The sequence below is a fragment of the Sparus aurata genome, chromosome 4, assembly GCF_900880675.1.
Source record: "Sparus aurata chromosome 4, fSpaAur1.1, whole genome shotgun sequence".
In the NCBI taxonomy this organism is placed as follows: domain Eukaryota; kingdom Metazoa; phylum Chordata; class Actinopteri; order Spariformes; family Sparidae; genus Sparus; species Sparus aurata.
In genome coordinates, this window is record NC_044190.1 from 34655210 (window position 1) to 34675710 (window position 20501).

The 20501-nt window shown below is 43.7% G+C and overlaps 1 long non-coding RNA gene across 5 annotated transcripts in view; it reads left to right on the forward strand.

Moving 5' to 3' along the window:
• The window catches only part of LOC115580846 (uncharacterized), a 153000-nt gene that overhangs the window by 22591 nt on the left and 109908 nt on the right, over nucleotides 1-20501 (forward strand). For 2 of the 5 annotated variants that reach the window (XR_003983939.1, XR_003983940.1), the window contains one exon: nucleotides 2787-3507. The exons of the other annotated variants lie outside the window; for them this stretch is intronic. This is a non-coding gene — a long non-coding RNA (uncharacterized LOC115580846). Of the gene's footprint in view, nucleotides 1-2786; nucleotides 3508-20501 lie in introns of those variants that run through there. 5 annotated transcript variants of the gene reach the window in all.

The following is a 20501-nucleotide window of genomic DNA, read 5'->3' on the forward strand; positions in this document are numbered from 1 at the left end:
TTAATTAATGCAGATCAACATGTTCTTCTTTCTAACCTACTACCTGATGAACTGAGGTGATCTGTTTGTGCACCTCACCATCGGATGTGTAATCAAGACAGAGCCATCACACATAGCCCATTTGTCTTTGTTTCAGATAAGCCGTGCCCACACAAATAAATGCATACACAGCCACACTCATTCTGTTATGATTAGACGCCTTGGAAAAAGAAGAAGCACCTGGTTGCCTGCGGTGGTTATCTTCGTTTCATTCAGCGGCTTGTGTCAGCTGACAAGATGGCCGTCACTATGAAAACACCTTGGGTGTTACAGCTGCTGAATGGCTCCTTTGTTTTTGCATTCTTCTGTTGTGTGAACACTGTTATGGTTTCCGTGGCTGATAATTACCGAAGCAATGTGGGCTTTTTTCGGAGGCTCACAGAAATGCCTGCCGGGTCTGTAACCTCTGTGTGTGCGTGTGTGTCTGTGTGTGTGAGTTCATGCTTGTGTAGACCTTGACTGTAATAGCAGCTGACACCTACTTTAGTACCTTTCAAGCACAAAGAGGCTATAATCTGCTGAAGTTTTTGACTCGGGAGAGGAAGAACAATCGTCTTGGCACAAATGGATCGGAGAAGGGTTTTGTTTTCCCAGAGATAATTTGAAGCAGGTCAGAAATGAGAGCATCATAATATGATTGCCAGGTGAATTGAACGAGGCCCATGGGCCGGGGGCCCTCTTTGTTTTTCCAGCAGCGGTGGCTGGGAGCGTTTGATGGATCCTAATTGAACACATATTTATTGTGCTAGGTTCAGCTGGAGTGTGACGGGTATGATGATGCCTCAATTAGAACCATTAACAGGATGATTGTGCTTGCTTTTCTGGAAAGTTTTTTCGTGAATGAGGAGATTTTTTTCCCCCTGCCACTGTGATCCTTGCTTTCAAAGCCAAGTGCCCAGCGGCCATCTGGGCAAATGGCCTCATGCTTTGACGAAAGGGATGATGGCGGCTTGATTCGTCAGTTGTCGTAGAGTCACAATGCAGTAACAATCCTTTTAGCCTATGAAAGAAAAAATGCCAGGACGTGTGAATCAGCCAGGAGGGTGAGGAAACTGTGCTTTGAGATGTCTGTCCAAGAGCCAGCGACTGAACACAAAGTTATCTTCACTCCTGTCTTCAGGGCAAAATGTGAGCAGTCACGGGGGGCATGCTAGAGTGTCAGAGCCAGTGAAGAACTTATAGCTTGTTTAAGGCTTAGGAGAGTGTTGTGACCGTAGAGGCCTGTGTAGCAGCTGATAGGTTTGAGTGTGTCTAACCCTGTGATCTGTGTGCTAACATTGGCCTACTGGGGTAAGATCAGTTCCTCAACTCTCTGCCTTTGTCCCCTGTGAAGGGAGGCTTACCCAAGGACCCCCTGTTTACTCTGGCCCGCACAATGGCGAAGTCTAAACTCCCTTTGTAGGGTGGATTTAGGCTAGATTTACTTCAATTTGATCTGGGAGGGCCCCTTTTCATCAGCCTGGAGGTCTAATGCCCTTAACTGGCTTAACCTGGCTCCCCCTGTGAGCCTAGGACCCTCATGCCCACAATCTCTTGCCTCTTTGCCACTCCTACTTATCCCCCGCTCTCCGCCTCGCCCTCAGGTCCCCTGAGAATCCTCAGCATCACTGAGGTTTGACTGTGGCAAAGCATGCTGGGGCACGGTTGGTGACACCTGAAACTCATGTTTAAGATGTCATAAGCATGCTAAGAATCAGCATAAAACATAGATCGTGTGGACCTCTCCTTTTGGCACTTGCCACAAATGCCGGACTGCAACCTCACCGAATGGATGCTCTTTTCTTCAATATTCTTGAGACTGTTTAGAGTTTAATATCCACTGTAGTGGCTTTGCTCATGAATAAAGATGAGATGTCAGTATGCTCTTTTAACCCGAGAAATCGCAGGTCTCCCAGATAGGAGAGTGCTTTCTCTGCAAGTGAAGGCTACTCTTTCAGAAAACAAGATGTGGTCAGAAAGTGATAAAAGTGTGTACTTTAGCATGCCTTTTATCACAGCTGTCAAGCCTCATCATGCACTCTGTATGAGGCTAAAGCTCATCTGTTGCATTTGCCTCTCGAGTACTGATATTCTTTTACCTTGCAAACCTTCCTTATCTCAGTTTTTAGTAATCTGAAAGGACCGTCCTTTTGGAACATGTCGAATTTCCTGTTGGCTTGAACCGGGCTTCCTGGTTGACAAATCAAATGGTGAACATGACAAAAAGGACAGCGCCATGATAGAGGGATTTCAGAGATATCCTGCCCGTCTTTAGTCCTCATGTTTTGACACAGCCAGAGGTAGGCTAACCACAAAATGGTCTCCCGTTGTTACTATGTGCAAGTTAAACCCAGCCTCCCAAATTCTGTATTCATGAGACGAAAAAATATTCTTTTCAAAAAGTTGTTTTGAATTGCAAATTTTCCCAAATCAGCACCTCGCAGAACACAGTGGAGGAGAGTAAATGCAGGGACAGTATGGCGCTTATCCCTACCCTTGTAAGCTTCCCCACACTGACACACTGGCTGCCAGACTGTACTCTGACATATGTGCCCAAATTGTCATGGCATAATTATGTAACCTGGACCATCCAGATTATTCAAATGCCGCCTGAAAGTGTCATCTTCAGTGCCGGTGAGGCTGTTGAGACCTGTCACCTACTGAATTTGAAATGGTTAAATTTTGAGGAGGGGTCTTTTCTCTCTCTCTCTCTCTTTCTCTCGCTCGCTCTCGTTCTACCCGCTCTCGTCTCTCTCTCTCCCCTGTAGCTTGGCCTAATCCAGAAGCAGAGCGTCACTACTGCATCAGTGTTACCTTTGATGGGCCCGGATTAAAGCAAATCTACATTCCTTTGGTGGATTTCAAACGCTGCCTGAACAATGATGCCAGCCAGAGGCGAGTTAATGAGGCCTGCAGTGGACTGGCAGCGAGTGACTTTAAAATCAACCTGATTAGGGCCAGAGATATTATCTGTGCACCTCCCTCCTCCTTTTGCTCCTTCGCTCTCACTCTGTGCGTCGGTCTCTCCCTTCCATCTCACAACTCCACTTTTTTGCCTTTTTTTCCCTCCTTTCAATATTCCAAGTCTCTTCATTTTCTCTCTCTTTCCCCACTCTACTCCTCTTTCTGTCCTCTCTTCCTCTCTCCCCTTTACTCCTGCTCCCCAGTGAGTGAGGCCTGACTTAATTAGTGGGCTGGAGTGTGAATGTGCCTTTCACAGGGTGTTAATGAAAAGCTTTGCGCTTTCCCTTTCAGTGTATTAGTGACTGACTGCAACCCCCCCCCCCCACACACACACACACCCTCTTTGCCTGCCTCCTCTCCTCCTCCTCCCTCTTCTCCTCCCTCCACTTCTCCTCAGCCCTTCTGACCGGAGGGAGGTGTTATTACAGGGGCTGTTGACTCTGCGGCTTTAGGTTTTGGGTCTCTGTTGTACTGAGCTGATAGCTTAATTAAACATGCAAATCGGATCTATCGAACACGTCTTAACAACCATTCTCCGTGTAAGTGTTATGTCGTGTCAGATGGCATTTCTTTGTGTTTGAGCCTTTTTTCTAAAATCTAATTATACAATACCAGCTCATGTGAACACACTGTTCCATCTCAAGGTGAATTAAATTCAACATATACCTGATTGATTTTGGTGAAACAGCATATGTACAGTGGTGCAGGTCATGCATGCCCAGGAAATGGCACCTCAAAATCAATCATGAATTGTTTTTCTTCTCATTTGACGTGCGGTTGCTTATTTCACCTTATGATCGATTAAAAGGTACATTGTCTTATCTGCATTTAAAGATAAACATATTTTTTTATTTGAATGGAGAGCCAGACAGAACTTTATTTAGACCCTTCAGAAGTGTGGTACATTTTAAATCATACTGTGTGCCACTAACAGTCCAAGAAACCCAAGTTTTGAGAGCCCACAACCACACAGTGTAACACAAGTAAAATAAGCTAACATATTCATCTGTCACCAGTAGTATTCATGTATAAGCACGCTATGTCAGTGCTACTGTCACCACAAGCTTGTGCAGTGATGGCTATGCGGGCATGATGAATAGTATTTCACCAGGGTTTAAGCAAACATTCAAGATTGATTGATGCTTTTTGACTACTGATATGGTTGCACTGCAAGTAATGACTAATTTGGGCCAACCTGGGCCTCCTCTTGTCCACAACCCCCGGGCAAACCATGGCTCAGTCGTAGAGAATATGTTATCTTACGTATGATACAGCAGGTAGCTTCACCCATGCAATCTGTTGCTGTCTCAGTGTTTTGTGTTAAACTATGATGTGTTAACAGTCGTTCTTGACTTTTAGTAACACTTTAAATGTATTGAAAAAAGTGTTTTCAGGCACTTGTCGGGCTGCACCTTGTACACATTGCATCACTGTGATATCACTGAGAGTTTATTTCCCTAATTGTTTTGATGAATACTTGTATCTTAGATGTAGGTAATAAACATCTTTTTGTTTTATTCAGCTACACATACAATGCAAGCAGAGCTGATTACAACTGTGTTCCCTCTCCCTGGGGGTCCCAAACATCATCAACTAGAAATCATAATTCACTCACCTTTATCTACTGCATTATTGGTTGAACTGTCTTAATATGAATGTGCAGACAGCTTGTGCTTGATGGTGGCACAATTACAGTAGAGCCTTACATTGAGCTGTCTCTACTGTCATCTGCCAGTCAGTCAATAACATTTGATGAAGCTGTCTCTCCAATAGTCCGTCTCGTGGCAGCCCCCAGCCAGGGAGCAAGCTAATCCTGTGTTGCAGGGATGTATAATGATATCCCAGGGCGCTATAGGATGTTTCTCTCTGTATGGTGCCAGCTTCCTGGGCCTCTGGCGCTACTCTTTACGGGCCCTGGCCCAGCCCCAACCCCAGCGCCCCAATGCCAGCCACAGCCTTTAGGCGTTGGGCAGGTTTTGTAAGGCCTTGCCTTGTCACTTCCCACCAAGGCAAATACAAAGCAATGACACAAAGAGCAATTTCTTGGCCATTGCTTGTCATCAAGCTAATTGAGAAAGGAGGGTATGTTTGGAGTCTGGGGATGGCAGACAAGCAGAGGGGGGACTTCTTGATTGGCAGTGGCCATGTGGGAGAAACAAGTACTTATGTGTGTGCGCGCATGTGTGTCTATGTGTTTGTGTGTGTGCATGTCCATGTGCGTCTGGGTCTGTGTGCGGGATAATCCTGAGAATCTCTCTCTTTGAAGGGGAACAGATGTAGATTTACATATGTGGAGGGTCCCCAGCCTGTGATGAGATTAGCTGGTCGGGATCTTTCTTCACAGCAACTGGAAGGTGCATATTTAATAAATGCCTGGAGCTAGGCTGGGGCGTGCGGGGCTCGGCCCTCAGAGAGCCACAGGACAAAGGCAAACGAGGCCCATGGCAGGCTGGCCCATATGGGAACAGGGTTGCTTACAGATTGCACCGGCCTTTCATTGGTTGTGAGACGAGGCTTTAAGGGTTTATATACAGAGAGAGGGGAGCACTTGGCGGGCCACTTATGCATCCTCTCCACAACGAGAGGTAATAAAGGGATTTTGAGCTTGTCGTGGCTCATCTGTGTGCTTGTTTGCTTGCTAGGGTGCTTGTGTGTGTATGAAAGAGAGAGAGCTTATTGTGCGTGAGAAGGTAAATGTACGTGTAGTGTGTGCGTGTAAGTCTGTGTGGATTTGTGCATGTCACAATACAACCAATTGTGTGCTTTCAAACACACGATTGCATAAAGAACAATAAACTATTAAATTCAGCAAAAACACAACGTAAAGAACGAAATTAAGACAACGTAATATCAATCTAAATAAGTCAAACCTTACATAAGAGTGTCCATAGAGGACGTGAGACTTGATTCGTACTTGTCTGCTCATATTTCAGGCAATAAAGGATCTCGGTTGTTGGGTTTCCGCTGCACATTGCGTTATCCCCGTCTTGCGTCAGGTAAGGTTGTCAAGTCTTGTTTACACAAAGAACAAGCAGAACAAGTGTCCCCATATTTTTCCAACTTCCCACCGGACTACTACAAGCCATTTGACGAAAAATAGGGCTGCATTCCATCAAGCCACAGTAGATGCATATGAACCACAACAGACATTAAAGCCTGCGTACATCTGTTACAAATTTCGACCTATTAATGGAGAAGTCGTCATGTGCTCATTTCAGCGTAATGTTTTGGAAAGTCACTTTTGTTCAAGAGTTTTCTTACACAGAAACCCAAGTTAATAAGTTTTAATCCTGAAACAAAGTCACAAGTGTAGTACTTTTCTTAACAAGTATCGAGACATCTGTGAAACTTTACTTTATCTAGCCTCATTGTTATCTTTTCTCCCTTTTCCCCTCATGTTTCTCTATTGATTTTTCTTTCAATGAAAGTATAAAAGAATATAAAACATACCCCAGAAATCCTCAATCTTGTTCTTAGACTATCCCAATGAGCTGTTCCCTATTCATTGGGGAGGCAGCTCATCTTTTTAAGGGATTGTGGAAGAAAGGAGTTTTGGAGCAGTCTGTAATTTCCATCTCTCTTTCTGTTACTCTCTCTAGGTTTTCCCCCTCCAGTTTGTGGGGGGACTGTGTCCACTCAGTATGGTTTGATCAACTGTGTCTCACAGGGAAAGGGGAAAGTGAGGTAGAGAGAAAGATGAGAGAAGAGAGAGATAGAGTGGGAAGCTGGACTCTCCCTGTGGTGCAGCCTTCCCCAGCGCAGCTCGGCATAATTCAAAAACGTGTGTGAATGCGTAGCGCTTTACCTCTCAAAGGCAGTCACTGAGGGTAAAGTGTAGCACCAGATCCCAGCTCTGAGGTCTCTGGCTTGTTTACCCAACGATCTAGTGCGGAGTGGAGCTCAGAGACACATTCTCCTTTTTCTTTTTTGTTCCCTTCTCACTTCCACATTTGAAGATACATTATAAAGAACAAACATCATGAATACAGGTGGGTTGAGCTGGGCGGAGGTAAATGGAACCATATCACTACAGGGTAGGAGGAGGATGAGAGGCTAATATGAGAAGAAATTCACAAAACAGCAAAAGCGAGGTTTTGAGAGAATTTGGGGTTAAAGAATTGCAGAGAGAATGAGGAGGTGGGGGATAATGATGGAGGGAATGAAGAGGAAGGAGGAGAGAGACAGAGAGTGCACGGGACGGCTTGATTGGAAGGGGGTATGGCGGTTGAGGGGGGGGGTGGCCTACCCAGCAATCTCAGTGGATGTGGCAGCCCTCTGTGGACCTCCTCACACAGACACCCCAGCTAATGAATCAGACCTGGTTTCTACCAGTCAGAAGAACTCCGTCTCTACGTCTCTGTGCTCACCAGAACAAAGCACACCTCCATTAATATTTTAGCGTTCTTTTTATCTCAATGCTAACACCGCTCAACATGATTTTTGTTAGGGAGACCGTGAAAGAGAAATATTGGGAAAGATGGAGAGGGGGAAAGTGGAAGAGAGAGAGAGACAGACAAAAAGACAGTCGGGAAGACCTTGTGTTCTCAGGATTTCAACTTGTCTGGTGTAATAGTCCCATTGGTAGGAGAGTTGCTTTCTCTGTGCCGCCCAGCAGGACATCAAAGAAAATGCCTGATATCCAAACTACTGTACACACAGTAGAAACATTTGGACGAGTCCAACACAGGCAAACCTGTCAGTACGATTGCATTCTAGCCAGATAGAGGACTTGTCTGATACCTTAACTACAATGCTTGTCAGTGCTGATATTTACATGGGTTTTTCATACAGTATATGGCTCCCACTGTTGAATAAGTCACTCTCAGCACTGTTCATGGCAGAAACTTCAACTGTCTGAAACTTTGCTACAAATGTAGCCCCAGCAAAAGATAGTGTTCCATATTTTGAGGAAGCTGATCTGAGATTTCCCATCACTTACTCTGATCTCTCATCTTACACTTGTCTCCTATCTTTTCCCAGTGTATGCCTAAGAGGGGAGAGCTGATACTACTGGGACACTATCTTTCTCCTGCTTTGTCTTCCTCACTCCTCACTCTTCACTCTTCACTCTGCCTCCATCTCTTTTCTTGGAGGCAAGAGAGAGGATAGCTGCGAGATTCCCATCTGGCCCCCTCTTAGATTGTAACCACAGTAACATCTCATAATTTTTCCTTAATTGAATTATCACACTGCGCTCCTCTGGGATGGCAGTCCGCCCTAATAAAATAGAGCGAGGTAATCCATAAGAAACTATTGGGGAGGGCACAGGAGACGCTTAGCCATGCCTATTATAGCCACAGACATTTAACACACTTAATCTACTATTAAATGAAATCTATTATTTTTTTAACGTATCCCACGAGAGCCTTCTACCCAACCCATTTGTAATCACCTCCTAGGTAACATTAGCAAAAAAGAGGAAAAAAATAAAGAACTAAGTCATTACAATTCAACGTGTATTCTACACATTACAGTAATTACTGGGCAACAATGGACCCTGGCTCTCTGAGTTAGCTCGACAGAGAGAGATCCACAAATACAAAAGGAAGGCCTTCCTAGACACCCTGTCTCAGACACGTAGATTAATTGCTTCTTTGTACCCAGAAATGGAGGAGCAGCGCCTTTACCTGCATGCTGCTGCCAGGGGCGGTCGGCCCAGGGGATATGTACAGGGAAGGAGGAGGACTGTGGCCGTGTGCGGGGGGGGGGGGGCTGCATCAGCCTGTTTTGGGGTGTCGCATAGAGCCTGAGGTGGAATAGGTGGTGGGGTGATAGCGAGGGGGGGGGGGGGGGGGGTGAAGGGTGCCGTCAGGAGATCCTGGGGCAAGCGGCCGTGGGCATTCGGCTGTGAAAAGTCATTCAGAGGGAAAACGCCGGGCATCCTTTATTTATTTGTGTCTGAAATATTTATCTGTCACGCGGGCCGTTTTATAATGGGGCTGTCAGTCTCCTCTGCCCACTCAAGGGTGCGGACATGTTGCCCTGAGCACCCGCTGTGGATCTCCCGTGAATAATTGCTGGAATTTCACTTTTGGGAACGTTGCACTCTGACCCTGAAGCTTGTTGTTTTTCTGCATCAAGAGAAAGGTAGAATGTTTTAAAGTATTTACCTTGGCTTGGCTTTTTCATCCATCACGAACACACACACACATGCACACACACACACACACACACTGCCGTATACTCTCCCACACAAACATTCAAGTTGGAAAATAAATAATTCATCCCTTTACTCCGAGATGAAAACCCAATCAAGCTGAAAATCCCTGTCTTGCTGCACCTCTGAGCTGCCAGTGCTGCTGGTTAATGTGATGCTCACTGTTCTAATGCGCCGTTGTGTCGACACTCAAAGCGGCAGCCTCTTCTAAAGGAACGTGCACTCCCCAACATTAATGGTAATTTTAATCTGGTGTAATCGCCTAAATGAAAGCCTACTTGTGTGTTTCACAGTGAGCTGTAGCGTTGAGTGAACGACAGGAGCCGCCATCTTTTGAAACGTTTCATCACCGTTTCCTCTTCAGGGAGAGTCGTGTGAGTTTGAAACCCTGTCAGGCGGATAAAGAGACTAAGCACACAACAACAATACAAATATGTTTAGTCGAGGGCGGAAGTCGGCTGTGATTAAGGGCGGGTCAGGTGGGAGGCCTTTATGACACAACGCATCTCATCTGCTCACACTGAATGGGTTTAGCTAACATAGGCTGGCTCTCTCAAGATTTTTTTACACATGCGCCATACTGGACCATTATTTAATTCACTGCTTTGGACTTATTCTGGCTTGTTTGCAGATAATATCAGATTTTAACACAGGTTCTGTCACAGATGCGCATTTGCTCTCACGGACACACACGAAGACTGTGTATCCAGTATGTGCAGGTGTAAACACAGAGGTGCCAACTATTTAAATGCCAACATATGCACACAAAGGTATACTGAAGATGCTTACACACAGGACACGTGCACATGCCTCAGATGTAAGCACTCACAATTAAGCAAGCGAGCCCAAAACACACGTGCGCAGACACACATACACATGGACACCAAAATGCAATGCGTGTAGTCTGTGCATGCATAATTAAGGTGTACCTTGTTTGGAGAGAGTGCATGTCGCCTCTCAATGTGCACACCACATCCCCAGAAAGAAGCTTTGAATAATGAAAAGTGTCACCTATGCAAAATGCAGGAGATGAGTATGCCTGCCTGTGAATGTGCTTTGTGCATGTTTTTGTGTGTGCATACTTGTGTATATGTATGGTTGTGTGGATGTATCCTGCATATCTGAAAATGCGTGCAGGTCTGTGTGTGTGTGTTTGTGTGTGTACACATCTATGTGTGCACATGCACAGACAGACAGAGGTGTCTGTAAAGGTGTGTCTGTCTATGATGATGGAGAGGGAGGGCTCTTTGTCATTTAACATAGTGCTACCAGGACACTGAACCATATGTGAGTGCACAGAGCTGACAGCTGAGGCCCAGTCTTCCCTCATCCACCCTCCCACATCCTAAACCCCAACCCCCATGGCATCCCTCCCTCTCCCCGCCTATCCTGTCTGACTGACAGCTCTTGTTGTCCCGTGAAGCAGAGGCACAAACACAGACATGGTCCAGGACGTCTGTCGGGAGCCATGTCTTCATCACGGTCTTTGTGCTGATGATGAGCCCTGAACGGGATGGGGTGGAGGGAGCTGACAGCTTTAGCACTCACATGTCCACATCTAATTCAATGCCACTAATACCTAATACTACTGACTTAAATTAGATGTAACTCTTGTTCGTGAATTTCACCATGTCCAGATGAGGCTATTGGCACTGCAGCATATGCCTCGCTGCAGGAAACAATGAGCAGGATTCGACATTAGTGTCTTAACTGTGTTCAACATGTAATACTTTAGATACATTTTCTTGTAGAATTAAGAGTAACACTCAACATGTAATGCTACTCCTGGGGCAATCAATTGAGAAATAGTTCACTTTGTTTGGAGCCGCTGTCATGCTCTTATTCAGCTAATCGGTGTTAGGATCTGCCTGTCAGTGAGCAAATGCCCATTTGTTTTATGCAAGATGAAACAACTGCATAATTTCTTGTTTACAAAAAAAATAAAGTAAACCAAAATGAGGTCAGCTGTATGTTCATGATTAATGCCGGTCACTGAGAAGTGCCTCATTAATCCACTTGAAATGTCTCATGCAGTGCTGTCGTTATGATTTTTATTAATCATTTAATATCATGGTGTTCAACATCAGTGATGCTCTTGTAATCTACTGTGCTCTATGTTCTATGCTTGTCTCAATAAATCCAGCTACTTCATTCGATGGTAATTAAGGGCTGAGCATCAACAGCCATGTCTTCTTGTCACTTCTGTGTCATCCCTGGTCCCAGTGGTCAGTGGATGAAAAGCCTCACTAGGATTCTTTGATGCTTTAATTGGCCGAAGGCACACCAGAGATCGTGTAGCTGTATAATAAATAAAATGCTACATTTATGTGATGAAGGAGCATGTGCTATTGTTAACCACAGGACTGCACTGACACACTAGAACAATTTCATTAATGCTGTTGTTTCTGTCTCGATAGTGTAATGTTTACAGTCATATATCAGATTGTAATTAAAAATGTATGGTACAAAAGAAAGTTCCCCTTAAAAGAGAGAAAATTGCTATTTCGGATGTAAGATATGGAAAGTCGGTAGGTGAGATAGTCCTCAGGTACAGCGTGGCAGCGGGATTCTTTGTTACGGATGGAAGAATGACCCCATGGCGATGGGTTAGCAAGTGTGCTGGAGCAGAAGCAGGACAGGGAATCAGGACAATCAAATGGAGTGGATCTGTACTTTACAGGGACAAAAGTAGCACGGATAGACTAGGGAATGATAAAGGAAGATAAGGAGATGGATTGTGCCCTTAGTGTTCAGAGGCTGAAGTTTGCCCATGAATTAGTAAAGCAGAAAAGTAGCTAATCGTGTTCAGGAGCTGGTTCCAACATGGGGGTAAGAGAAGTGGCAAGCAGAGAATCGGGTAGTGGCCAGAAAAAACGTCACTTTGGTCATACTGCCTCATCGCAATATTATATCATCATTATTTTGGGACAAAATATGGGCATGGACTTCCAAAATTTATTTTTTGCTTTTTTGGTAGATTGTGTTCTTTCTTTGGAGGGCATCAGGAGGGCACAGTATGTACTAAGAAAGTGGATTAGAGGACTAGTATATTTTAAGATTGATTGACTCAAGTTGCAATACTTGAAAGTAAACCGATTTTTCACATTTAATCTTCGCAATTGTCAAGTAAGAGGTGATTGCTGTCATAATATTCATATTAATGAAAACATATATGGAATTTTCCTATATACGCTTAATAGCATGCAGAGTCCCAAAAACTGTAATGACCAAAGAAAATAACACTGGAATGACACAAACCTTAAATTGCTTTGAAAGAAAAGATATAATACTGTATACTGCGAGGAAAACAAGGGCATGCAATACCCAGAGATTTGTAACCAGTGATTACACACCCTTTTCAGCAGTAACGTCTTCATTTTTGTCAAATGATTACGAGGTTATGCCAGATAATGTTAGGCTGTACTAGGTAATGAAAGAAACAAATTCCTACAGACCAGCTGAGCAATTTCACCCCGGGGTCTTTTCATCTTTGCGACTGAATTTTGATTTTGCAGAATGGTATGGTGATAACCCACGGCTGTTTACACCTCCCTAATGTGAACAATTTACTCTTGGGTGAGAGGGGGAGCATCAGAGACGGAGAAAGTGAGAGAGAAAGAGAGAGAGAGATTCAGGCTCCTTACTGCCCAAAGCGGCTTTTTGATGAAAATGGAGGATAAATGTTTATTTTTCTTTAACTGTGCCACAAGGGAGGGTAATTGTAATTATTCCTAAGAGCAAACAATGAAGTTAAAGCAAGCTAATGATGAAGGGCTCTCACTTCCTTGCCATTTAATAATAATTGCGACCAGGGTCATACATGTAGTCTGGAGACCATGCATCAGAAACACTTTAATCATCAGCTGCAGTAAATATTGAGGGATTTGTTTTAGGACTAATATATTCCCAAAATAGAAGTGATGAATTTTGGAAACAGATTATTTGCACAATGATGTGTCTACAGTGATGTAGAATAAACCCTCTTTCTCAACCTCCCCTGATTTAACTAAGTACAATTCCCCCCACCCCGGCACCCCACAACCACTCACTGACAACAGCTACCTTAAAACCCCACCCCATAGGCATGGATGAGACATAATATCTAATTAAGTTTCAGAGCTGCATTTTCATTTGTTAATCACTTAAGTGCTTCGAGGATAACCTGATATCCAAAGGTCTGGTCCCAGTTGCCCAAAATGTCAAAATGCAATTATATGCATGATTAGCCTGACCTGTTTCTATAGCACCCTCCCTCCCTGCGTCTCGCTGCTGGAGAAGCTGACAACTGCTGGCATGTTTATTTTGATGAGATTAGGTGTGGAGGAGGCCCCCACTGTGTGCAGCAGTAATGGCACCCCCATCTGGTCACGGGCGGAACTAACATCAGAGCGCCTCTAGTAAACGGAGGGGAGAAATGGTGGGAGGGAGTCGGATAGAGCACTTGCTCAGGTGGGGAAGATAATCTTTCAATCTCTGTTTAGCCTCAGGAACTGTGGAGGGGGGGGAGAAAAAAAAACAAACTAGAAACAAATGGAAAATAAATAAATAAAAATAAAACAATTTATGCTTCTTAAAGGATAATATGATCACAAATTATTAATCAAATCATCTTGATCCGGAAGGGGGGGGGGGGGCGCTTTACTTTGTGGTGCTTAGCAGAGCAGCAATCCTCTCTAATCTGATTGTGTCGAGATAAGGCGGCTTTAGCCTCACCATTGTGCTACTCTGATTAAAGGGGGCAGGAGGCACACTGCTTTCCATGGTGGTCATGGAGGCAGGTGAAAAACGCACACACACACACACACACACCCACACACCCACACACAGAATCACATGCAAATGCTGATACTGATACAATTTTGCGTAATCACTCGTATACAGTTACAGACATGCATTTACACAGACAACATTTACAGGCTCAGATTAACACACACACAGTAATTATTATAATCATTGCATGGATGTTTTTATTCAATATCACATCCAAACTTCTATCCTGCATACGAGTAATCCAAAAATGATCTAACAGAAAAATAAAGACTCATGTTATAAATGTTGGAAAGTGTTTTTTACAGTAGTTCAATACGTATCTCTTAATTTGTTAATTATTTCTCTTAATAAATCTCTGCAGTATTAGCCTGATGAGCAATTATGATCTTCAATTTCATTATACTGTCTCACACACACACACACACACACACACACACACACACACACACACACACACACACACCATATACGCAAATATACACTCACCCCTTGACACGCCATTTGAGAACTTTTTCATGCCATGTGTCTCATACAGTTCCTATGAAGTTGGCCTGCTTAGCCTAATTGGGTGTAGATTTGAGTTTGGAGTTAATAGATTTGAAAAGGAATATCTGAGGAAGTGTGCATTTTGACAAAGGCTGCAGGCTGGGATGTATGGAGCCCATGTGTCTCTGGAGAGTGGCGTCAGGTCCCTGGGTAGCCCATTAGAGAGTGTACCCCTTCCCGACCACCACCCCCACCCCCAGCTACACGGCTCCCCATACCGAGGGAGACCACAGCAGCCAGACGCAAAGGAGAATATTCATGTTACACTACCGTGTGCGTGTGATCCTTCAGTCGGCTTAAGCACACACAGACGTGTACACAGGCATGTACACACAGACAAACACAACACTCACACAGCCAGTGATACATCTGCGCACACACGCAAACATGAAAAAGGCAGCACCCCCAATGAATGTTTGAAATGAGGAGAAAAAGGAACAGGCTTAGTCATTTTAAACATCAAAAATAACTGCATCAAGTGAACTTTTGGATTACATTGCATCATCCACTTGAAATAGTACACAGAATGTTGAAACACAGAGGAAATCACCAGCTGGTTTCATCTGAGTTTGTCTTCAGGATACTTCGTGCAGGCACAGTTGGGCGTCTGAGGCCAAAGCCAGCATGGGAGAACTTGGACACACCAATGCAAGGGATCTTTCGAACAGGAAAGGCTTTGATTGGTGTCTAAAGCCAAACAGGCATTTTACAGTGCCACATCAGAGAGAAGAAAAGATTGACCTATGACCAGGACCATTTTCACCTTGGCACAGACCACCTGGAAAAGCAATGAGTTAATGTTAGCTACCATTTATGCAGCCCCCCCCCCCCCCCCCCCCCCCACCATTAACTTAGGAGCAATTCTGCTGTCACTCAACTCTCAAACAGACCTCAGTGTTTGTGGAGATTTACAGTGGACACATGCAGAACATTAAGTCAAGATAATTCTATTTATTAAGTACAAGAAGCTGTTGTGCATCTCTGCTGTACTATACCTACTGTATATTGTTGGCCTGGACTTAAAGGGGGCAAAGTAACATTTTTTAATGATCTGAACTTCCCGTAGAAAGAGTCACAGCTGTGTTACACAGCTTCAAAATACTACACTTGCAAGATGCAGACAGTCTGCCAGCTATGTTTGATGCTTTCCAGACCAATAATTGCCCAAAACTGATGAAAAGCCACACTAATATTATCTATAACTAAAATAGCAACAGATTACTCAACAGTTTCAACAGTTTTGCGGTTGTTTATAGCCAAACAAATAATTATGTTGTAATGTTGCATGGATAGAGATTTCTGTTCCAATGAAAATACAGATTTGCAGAGAAACAACAGCTTATGTGTGTGTGGGTAAATTGCGGGCAGGTGGTAACGATGGTAATTCATATTTACTTTCAGCAGAGACAAAAATGTCATATCAATGATTTGTTAAGTGACTGGATGTGTTTACATTAGTAATGGATACAATGTCAGAATCTAATTTATATATTTAATATTTATATATTTACCCCACACAATTCAACCCCAAACCACCCAATTGGGTGGAAAAACCGCTCAATCTGGCAACGCTGGATGCGGACCAACTATGTAAAGTCGTCTGGTAGGAATATATTGTATCAGTCCGCCATTAATTAAGTTTCTGAAAATCACCTGTGTGATCACCTTTATGATACAGTATATTGGTTTGGCTGAGTGGCATTTAAGATAGAACAACTGTTATGTTTCCTCATATTGGTAATCCTCCACCATTTACTTTGACCCCCTTAGCGCTGGCCTATTGAACACTGCAGAGAAGTACAGTATTAATGACAGCCCAGTGCCTGAAAATGATGAAATTCAGATTAGTCATCATCTAACACCCCCTCGACTCTGACTTGTGTCGACTTGATGTTTGCTCAGAGGCTGTTGGCAGGGCCAGTTGTTTGAGGTGCTGTGGGCTGCGAGGCTTTGAGTGTGACCTCATGTTCCATTCTGTTTCTATGCTGCTGTGCCTCGGCTCTCCGTCCTCCTGGGCTGACACTTCACTGTAGCTCCAACAACTGCTGTGGGACACTGAACATCTGTAAGCCACTGCTCCGGCTCACTCAGCCGCCTCTGTGCCGGGCTGCTGTGTGTGTATTTCCAGCACAGCTTGTGAGGCTGTGTGCAGCATACTTTGATGCTGGTCCTATTCGGTACAAGTTGTGAGCCACACTGTCCGTGTGTGCACAGCATGTCATTGCTACAGGGACTTTTTATGTGCAGCATGTCTGCAAGAGTAAACAAATTAGCAAAGTACTGTCAAATACAATGAGAGAGGGAGAGAGTTTACTGTTCATGACAGCGCTTACTAACTGAAAATGATGCTCTGTGTGTGTTGCTTGTTTGGGCGCCCTGTTTCTACTTTAGGTCTACTCAGTTTCACTCATCTGCTCATCTGCAGTCAATGTGGATGATGAGAGACTTGTATACGAGGTTGAGAGGCAGCACATCTCATATGATTCACAGCTGAGGAAATTATTTAAAAGTAAGAAAATGATTTACCTTATGACCAATTAACTTGGAAACATATTTGCAGAGAAAGAAATCACAACTGGCACCAAAAGTAAGTCTCATTCCCAGCTTGCACTGCAGCGTCGCTCAAAGTATATCTGGACGACTTTTAACACGCTCCAACCACTGTGGTTTGATCGTTTGCTGTACGTTAGGCATAGGTGTGATCTGTGTTTTTGTGCTACTCCTTCGCACGCACACGCGTGTCTTTTAACCGACGCTACAATGTTGCCTGCAGTTGCCCTCACATTTCTGCAATCTAACCGGGGCAGGCCCTTTTCCGACGGAAAACGACTGGATTGTTGCCACTCTTCGCAGTCAATCATGTGACTCAACAGTTCTCGCTTTTTCTTTTTGTTGTGTCGTGTGAGAGGAAAAACAGTGAAAACCTTTGTAGTGAATTCAGCAGAAAAAATGTTTTATTAAACGCCTTATGTTTATTGACTTCTCTTTCATGTCAGTTCTTTTGTTCTGCCTTTGTAGTGGCAAAAGATCTCTGTGCATCATCATTTGTGAGCGATCTGAGATGTCAGAGGTGTCCTTTTGATGTGGAGTGCAGACCTCATACGAGGCACCACCTGTGCAGCTCTCGCAAGCGCGCCTGAGAATGTTTTAGTGTGCTCGCATATGTGTGAATAGATGCATGTGGGTGTAGATCTTTGTGAGTGTTTGCATGGGAGAATGTCTGCACATGCAATTACCAGCGCGTGTGTGATCACAAATCAACCAGCTCGGGCTCCAGAGGGAGCAGAATGGGCGTTAAACATCACCGTACTTCTTCCCTTACCGTACCTAATGACTACGGTAATCACGACAGTCTGATGCTCAATGGCGGTGTGTGTCACCGCCTTTGATCCCAGTAATTCCACACACAATTTCAGAAAACGCAAGTTCTTGACACATTGACACAAATACACACACTATCAAATAGTTGTTTTTTTTCTCCGTGCCGTTGCCTTGTGTGTCATCATGCATCAAGCACATGACCTCAGTGGTAGTCAATGAAGAGAGACAATGGAGTCGATGCGCACAAAGAATCGTGTGATCATGACGGCGAAGCTCAGCAGTCACTTATGCAAGTCTGAGTCAAGTCTTTAGTGTTTAGTCATGAGTCTGAGTGAAGTCTCAATCTGCATAAGTCAACCGACATAAGTTATTTTTGTAAAGAAATGCTGTTGATTAAATCATATTTAGCTGTTGAATTTCCCCTCATAGCAGGAGCTTATTTCAGCGACATGAAATAAATACCACAAGTGTGCTTAATCACATACTATATTAAACCCCATGCAATGGGGAAGTTGGTGATGCTTTGGGTTCTTGAAGTTCACACGGCGCAAAACATGAAAATCTCCTTACTATGTAAGATCAGAGGAACAGGAAACTATAGATTGTCTTAATGAGTCTTTTAACTGTCACTCTCCAACCCTCCTATTTGTTGATTAGGTGTAGATGGTCAAATCATGTGCAGAAACTAGTTGTTTTGTTCTTTTCTGTTTCCATATATTAAATGTTTGCCTGTTTCATGTGCAACCCAAAACCACCATCACTCTGTTTTGCAGATGATTATTATTCACAGGTCACAAATCTAAAGTTCAGGTCAAGTCTCAGAACATTAGCTGTCAAGGTCTATTTAAATGAGATGTCTGATTGAACACAGTTTGTGTGTGCTCACAACAAAATTAAGGTCCAAATCTCTAAACTGACACACACAATATTGTGACTTAAAACAATATTTACTGCTTTTCATCCTTTGTAGTCACTCCTCACACACAGGCCCTGAACTTTTAAAGTCTATGTGCATTCATCCAGGGACCGGATGCCATCCCAGCATGCACTGGTTGAGAGTAAGCAGTGTACCTCTTCAATAAGGTTGCCAACAGGGTAACACATGTAGACAGCCCAAACATTCACACTAATATTCACACCTAGTGTGTCGCCAGTCTCCAGTTCACCTAACCTTTGACTGTAGGAGTAAACCGGATATGCTCACAACACTGCCCCACTGTGCTGGGTTTAATGCTAAACTAAAATTATAGAGACATGTCAACTTGTATAATACTATGATTGATCAGATATAGCTTAAACAACGATGTCTTACATGGAATCATTATTTCTTGCAAAGTCTGGCAACATTTTACTGTTGCCACCATGATAAAAGATGAATATTTTAGACCCGAGAGAGATGCTATCCATCTCTCAAAAACATGTGACAAGTTTGTATCTCAGAGAGGGGTTTGCTAAAAGATTTTTTTTTTATCTATCTGGGTCAGCCTTTTACCCCCTCCCCCTCAGTGTCATCTGAAAAGAAGCAAGGCGACAGCTTTTTCCTCTTTTATTAATGCTTGTTAACTAATTACTTTTAATTTTCTTAGAAAATCCCAGATTAATAAGAATACTCACATATTTATAACATGTTTACGCCACCATGTTTACTCAAATGCAAACAAGCCCTACGAATAAACTATGCCTTAACATTTTAAATGAGGCTGGTTTGTTTGTGTTGAGTATCTACAAATGATCTTTTAAACATGCCATTGGTAGAACTTCTCTAAAGTCACTCCAGAAAACAACTAGAAAGAGGCTACCTGGGGACGATTCCTCGAGTGCTGCTAATGAACAGAGGAAGGGAGACAACAAACATGTTTTCTTCTTTAATTCTCCTGGCCTCGGCTGTTTGATATAAGATGTATGCCAAGACCTCTTGTGGATTGGTGCGGTGCAGAGGGGAGACTATAAAAAGAGCAGCTATTAGATGGAGCTTGTTTTTAGTATGCATGCTAAAGTAACACTAACTCTGTGACCGCGGACATAAAAAGGTAACAAAGCCTTACCCCCCCATCTGTTTGGCGTTTTTCAAAAAGCAAAAAACATGCGTTGTTCACTACTCAGTCCAACATGGTGCCTTCATCTTTTATTTTTGGCTGTTTATGCAATGTTGTTGTCTCTCGGCTTCACTCTCTGTAGCAACCTGCTCAGTTTGAGGGCGAGTGTTACAAGATAAAATCACTGTTATTATTTTGTATCCATGTGTTTGTACATGTGTTTGTTAATGTTGATTAATCTCTTTTTGACTTCTTGTTGTCAGATTTAGCATATGACACGTCAGTGATCTCTGTCCTCATCTTTTATCGTCTCTCTCAGAAAGATGTGTTATTGTTTTCATTATCTACTGTTTGCAGTTCTGTTAGAGACATGCTCGATAGACTGGGAAATGCAGGCGACCTCCCAAACAGACACACATACACCAACAAGCTCCTCCACCGTCAATCAGCCCCTCTCCATCCTCTCTGCTGCCACCTCCTCTACCGCAGGGAAAAGGTCCTGCTGATTAGAACAGGCCTCTCACTGAGTGCCATCCATCATCATCTAACCTACTGGTCCTCCCTTCTGATTACTCTGTTTCTGTCTCACACGCACACGCGCACACGTACAAGGAGCATAAGCAGTCGCACACGCAGAGACACACACAAAATCTGAATAGTTCACATTGATTGAATCAGGATTAATTAGC